Genomic DNA, 6,965 nt, shown 5'->3' on the forward strand with positions numbered 1-6,965 from the left:
ATAACAGTTTAAAACAGACAAATAAATGGACATTTCTCCAAAGAAGACATACAAATGATCAATAAACACATGAAAAAATGTTCAACATCATTCATTATTAGAGAAATGCAAGTCAAAACTACAATGAGATACCACCTCACACAGGTCAGAACGGCCAACATCAAAAAAATCTAGTAACAATAAATGCTGGAGAGGGTGTGGAGAAAGGGAAACTCTCCTGTACAGTTGGTGGGAGTGTAAATTGATACAGCCACTCTGGAGAACTTAAAACACTAAGAATAAAGCTACCATATGACCCAGCAATCTTACTACTGGACATATACCCTGAGGATATCACAATTCAAAAAGACACATGTACCTCCAGTGTTTATTGCATCACTATTTACAGTAGCTCGGACATGGAAGCAACCTAGATGTCCATTGACAGATGAATGGTTAAAGAAGTTGTGGTATATGTATATTTATATGTGTGCATTTAGCATTACTTAGCCATAAAAAGGAATGATAGTGATTTGGTTCTAGTGAGCTATATGAACCTAGAGTCTGTTATACAGAGTGAAGTAAGTCAAAGAGAAAAACAAATATCGTATATTAATGTATATACATGGTATCTAGAAAACTGTCTGATGAGCCTGTTTGCAGGGCAGCAGTAGAGATGTCAACAGAGGACATACTTGTGGGCACAGAGAGGGGGAAGGCAGAGGGTGGGACGAATTGAGAGAGCAGCATTGAAACATATATATTACCATATGTAAAATAGATACTAGTGAGAAGATGCTGTATAACACAGGGAGCTCAAACCTGTGCTCAGTGACAACATAGAGCACATGTGGTGGAGAGTGGGAAGGAGGTTCAGTAGGGAGGGGACATATGTATACTTATATCTGATTTCCACTGTCGTACAGCAGAACCCAACACAATATTGTAAAGCAATCATTCTCCAAATAAAAATGAATAAAGCAGGCAAAACATAGTGGTATCCTCAAGATCTAGTCTTGAGATGAGGTCATCTAGTTCAGGACCACATCACACCCATCACATCTAGGGCTCGCACATTCATCCATATACAGACCCATCTGCACTAGCTATCCTCCTCATTCATTTCCTTACAATATTCCACATGGACCCAAAGTCTCTGTGCTCTATTTTTGTCCTGGTAGGTACAAAGAGAGATAATTTCTCTGACTTCTAAAATTCTAGACTAATTATCTTTGTTTATTTAAATCATGTAAATAAAAGTGTACAATTTATACTTTGTGCCTGGTTTCACTCATTTCTATATTTGTGAACTTCATGTTGCCTGGGATTTTAGTTTCTTCATTCTTGATGTATATCTTCCATTGAAGCATTTGGGTTCTTTTCATTCTGGGGCTACTATAAACAGTGATATGAATATTATATATATTTTGCCCTTATGACATATTTCTGGTTGGTAAATATTTGAGAGTTAAATTGCTAAGCAATATTGCATAGGAACCTGGAATGTTAGGTCTATGAATCAAGGTAAACTAGAAGTGGTCAAACAGGAGATGGCAAGAGTGAATGTCGACATTTTAGGAATCAGTGAGCTAAAAGGAACTGGAATGGATGAATTTAACTCAGATGACCATTATATCTACTACTGTGGGCAAGAATCCCTTAGAAGAAACAGAGTAGCCATCATGGTCAACAGGAGTCTGCAGTACTTGGATGCAATCTCAAAAATGACAGAATGATCTCTGTTCATTTTGAAGGCAAACTATTCAATATCACAATAATCCAAGTCTATGCCCTGACCAGTAATGCTGAAGAAGCAAAGTTGAATAGTTCTATGAGGACTTACAAGATCTTTTAGAACTAACACCCAAAAAAGATGTCCTTTTCATTCTAGGGGACTGGAATGCAAAAGTAGGAAGTCAAGAAACACCTGGAGTAATAGGCAAATTTGGCCATGGAGTAGAGAATGAAGCAGGGAAAATGCTAACAGAGTTTTGCCAAGAGAACACACTGGTCATAGCAAACACCTTCTTCCAACAACACAAGAGAAGACTCTACACATGGACATCACCAGATGATAAACACTGAAATCAGATTGATTATATTCTTTGCAGCCACAGATGGAAAAGCTCTCTACAGAGAGCAAAAACAAGTCCAGGAGCTGACTGTGGCTCAGATCATGAACTCCTTTTTGCCAAATTCAGATTTAAATTGAAGAAAGTAGGGAAAAACCCTAGAACATTAAGGTAAATGGTCTAAATCAAACCCCTTACAATTATACAGTGGAAGTGAGAAATAGATTTAAAGGAGTAGATCTAATAGAGTGCCTGATGAACTATGGATGGAGGTTTGTGACATTGTGCAGGAGACAGGGATCAAAACTATCCCCATGGAAAAGAAATGCAAAAGAGCAAAATGGCTGTCTGAGGAGGCCTTACAAATAGCTGTGAAAAGAAGAGAAGTGTAAAGCAAAGGAGAAAGGGAAAGATATACCCATTTGAATGCAGAGTTCCAAATAATAGCAGGAGAGATAAGAAAGCCTTCCTCAGTGATCAGTGCAAAGAAATAGAGGAAAACAATAGAATGGGAAAAACTAGAGATCTCTTCAAGACAATTAGAGATACCAAGGGAACATTTCATGAAAAGAAGGACACAATAAAGGACAGAAATGGTATTGACATAACAGAAGAAGATATTAAGAAGTGGCAAGAATACACAGAACTGTACAAAAAAGATCTTCACCACCCAGATAATCATGATGGTGTGATTACTCACCTAGAGCCAGACATCTGGGAATGTGAAGTCAATGGGCCTTAGGAAGCATCACTATGAACAAAGTGAGTGAAGGTGATGGAATTCCAATTGAGCTATTTCAAATCCTAAAAGATGATGCTGTGAAAGTGCTGCACTCAATATGCCAGCAAATTTGGGAACTCAGTGGTGGCCACATGACTAGAAAAGGTCAGTTTTCATTCTAGTCCCAAAGAAAGGTAATGCTATGAATGCTCAAACTACCACACAATTGCACTCATCTCACATGCTAGTAAAGTAATACTCAAAATTCTCCAAGCCAGGCTTCAGCAATTCATGAACGATGAAATTCCAGATGTTCAAGCTGGCTTTAGAAAAGGCAGAAGAACCAGAGATCAAATTGCCAACACCCGCTGGATCATCGAGAAAGCAAGAGAGTTTCAGAAAAACATCTATTTCTGCTTTATTGACTGTGCCAAAGGCTTTGACTCTGTAGATCACAATAAACTGTGGAAAATTCTGAAAGTGATGGAATACCAGACCACCTGACCCGCCTTTTGAGAGATCTGTATGCAGGTCAGGAAGCAACAGTTAGAACTGGATATGGAACAACAGACTGGTTCCAAATAGGAAAAGGAGTCCATCAAGGCTGTGTACGGTCACCCTGCTTTTTAACTTACATGCAGAGTAAGATGAGAAACGATGAGCTAGATGAAGCACAGCTGGAATCAAGATTGCTGGGAGAAATATCAATCACCTCAGGTATGCAGATGACACCACCCTTATGGCAGAAAGTAAAGAAAAACTAAAGAGCCTCTTGATGAAAGGGAAAGAGGAGAGTGAAAAAGTTGGCCTAAAGCTCAACATTCAGAAAACGAAGATCATGGCATCTGGCCCCATCACTTCATGGCAAATAGATGGGGAAACAATGGAAACAGTGACAGACTTTCTTTTTGGGGGCTCCAAAATCACTGCAGATGGTGACTGCAGCCATGAAATTAAAAGATGCTTGCTCATTGGAAGGAAAGTCATGAGCAACCTGGATAGCATATTCAAAAGCAGAGACACTACTTTACCAAAACGTTATGTCTAGTCAAGGCTATGGTTTTTCCAGTGGGCATGTATGAATGTGAGAGTTGGACTATAAAGAAAGCTGAGCACCACAGAATTGATGCTTTTGAACTGTGGTGTTGGAGAAGACTCTTGAGAGTCCCTTGGACTGTAAGGCGATCCAACCAGTCCATCCTAAAGTAAATCAGTCCTGAATATTCATTGGAAGGACTGATGTTGAAGCTGAAACTTCAATACTTTTGCCACCTCTTTCGAAGAGCTGACTCGTTTGAAAAGATCCTGATGCTGGGAAAGATTGAAGGCAGTAGAAGAAGGGGATGACAAAGGATGAGATGGTTGCATTGCATCACCAAATCAGTGAACATGAATTTGAATAAACTCTGGGAGTTGGTGATGGATAGGGAGGCCTGGTGTGCTGCAGTCCATGGGGTCACAAAGAGTCGGACACAACTACTGAACTGAACTGAAGCCACATGGCTTCTCAGGTGGTACTAGTAGTAAAGAGTCTGTCTGATAGTGCAGGAGATTAAGAGATGCAAGTTCCATCCCTGAATCAGGAAGATCCCCTAGAGGAGCTCATGGCAACCCACTCAGTATTCTTGCCTGGAGAATCCCATGGACACAGGAGCCTGGGGGCTACACTCCATTGGGTCACAAAGAGTCTGACATGCCTAAGGTGACTTAGCATACACACACGTTAACCAATGGCACTGAGGTTGGCTAATGTTGAAACAGTGACAAAATAATTGAGTATAATTAATTTTAAAAATCTTGCCTACTGTTTCATTTGAGATTGTACATCTCTATGAGATAGAATCCATAGGTAAATATAGAGGGAGATAAATGATACCAAAAATCTTAACCAAGGTAAACGAATATGTGGTGCCTTGCTGTCAGGAGCCAGATGGAAGCACAGATTACTGAAATATGGCAATTATCCATCCATGTTAAAGATTCAGTACAAATAAGTATCTCCATGGAGCTGGTGGGGAAAACAGATTAGGGAGAAGAATGTATAAGAACAGAATGGAACTAATATTCTTATGACTTTTATTCCATGTTCTAGAAATCTCAAAATTACACAAATATGATCTACCATCAGTGTACTCTTTGGAGTCCAATGCCATGAACCCTGAAGGAAGAGACATGTCCTCTGAATCAGAATACTTCTCCTGTGACTCCTCTTTTTATACTTCCTTCTTTGCTGGTAAGGATGAAGGAAGAATGTTAGAGTCTAGGCAGGTCAGAGCAATGGGTGTTTGAGCAGCTCAGCATTTCTACATAGCCCCTGCGGGAAAGATGTACTTGAGATCCAGTCATAGTCTTTTTCTTTCTCTCTTATTTGGGAGTCTAGGTCTCTCTGTTCCATCATAGGAACTCATCAAAAATACTTCTCACTTTTTTGGGAGGTAGATGAGGAACCCTATGCATATCTTTAGGAGAAAAAGTCATTTATCAAGGCACAATGTCCACAATTATTATATAATTAGTTAAACCTCAGAGTGAAGAATTAATATAATACTAAATTGTTGCTAATAATATACCGGTAACATCCAACAGTTGAAAATGCAAGAGTTCTGGATTGTCAGTCCACCACATTGAAGAGTCCTATAGACAATGACTTGCTGAAAATGAGCTCACACTCTAAAACTATAAAATATAACTCTAAGGGAGATTCTAATATGAACAGCAAGTTTTAACCGTAAAGATAATTTAATTGAACAATGTTATAAGAATAGTAACTAACAATGTTCAAAATTATTAAAACTGTAAGAATACAAAACCCAATCGAGAAAAAAAAATACAAAATAGCCAAACAGTTGTAGAAATTAAAAAATGTTGTTCTAAAATGTATAAAATATGAATATGAGTTAAACAGCAAATTAGACATAGATGAAAACTGATGAACAGGATGATAGAGCTGAAGGATTACTTACAATATAAGTCAGAGTAATAGATGGAATTATAAAGGAAGGATTCAGACAAAAGAGGGTAAAATGTGAAAATATGATGCATTGAGGTTTCTCAATAAAATTTTATAAGTAAAACAAAGAAAATAAGACAGATAATCAAAGGGATGATGGCTAAGCACTTTTCAGAACTGATGAAAGACCTAAATCCTTGGGAATCAAACATTATTAGAAAGCTCATTACAGAATAGGAAAAAGAAAAATCTGCACCTTGGTACACTGTACCACAAATTCAGAATCCCAATAGCACAGACCTTAACAAAACTAGAGAGGAACACAGAATAATTACACAAGAATGATGATATTATCAGACTTTAAGCTTCTCACAGTAATTCAGATGATAGAAATAAAACCCTAATGTCAACAATGTAAAATAGAGTGTTTAAGAAACAGTCACTCTTCAACAAAAAAAGGTGAAACTGAGACTTTTTAAAGTAGAAAACTATGAAAAATGAAGTATTAAATATTCAAAGCATCATATGATACCTTCGAAAATTCCTGTCTGTTCCCAAATCCTTATCCCTTCACATAATTCCACAACCTAGGAGCTCACGTGATCTCCCTCACATGTAGCCTTCATATGGTCAGTGGGTAACACTTTCATGGTCTCAGCAGGATTCACAAAATTACTCATACCTACACCCTCTCTCATATAAATCAAACAGATAGATAACTACTTGATCTTTAATAGTACATGACACATAGGTCATTCATGATACAGGAGAGATGTACTGCCTTTGTTGTTCAATCACTCAGTTGTGTCTGACTCTCTGTGACCCCATGGACTGCAGCATGCCAGGCTTCCTTGTCCTTTACAATCTCCCAGAGTTTGCTCAAGCTCATGTCCATTAAGTCAGTAATGCCACCCAACCATCTCATCCTCTACTGTCCCCTTCTCCTCCTGCCTTCAGTCTTCCCCAGAAGCAGGGTCTTGTCCAATGAGTCAGGTCTTTGTGTCAGGTGGGCAAAGTATTAAGCTTCAGCCTCAGCATCAGTCCCTCCAATGAATATTCAGGGTTGATTTCCTTTAGGATTTATTGGTTTGATTTCCTTGTAGTCCAGGTGACTCTCAAGAGTCCTCTCCAACACTGCCATTCAAAAGCATTAATTCTTCTGTGCTCAGCTTTCTTTATGGTTCAGCTTTCACATCCATACATGACTACTAGAAAAACTATAGTTTTGACTAGGTGAACCTTT

The sequence above is a fragment of the Oryx dammah genome, unplaced genomic scaffold (assembly GCF_014754425.2).
Source record: "Oryx dammah isolate SB20612 unplaced genomic scaffold, SCBI_Odam_1.1 HiC_scaffold_5, whole genome shotgun sequence".
NCBI lineage: Eukaryota > Metazoa > Chordata > Mammalia > Artiodactyla > Bovidae > Oryx > Oryx dammah.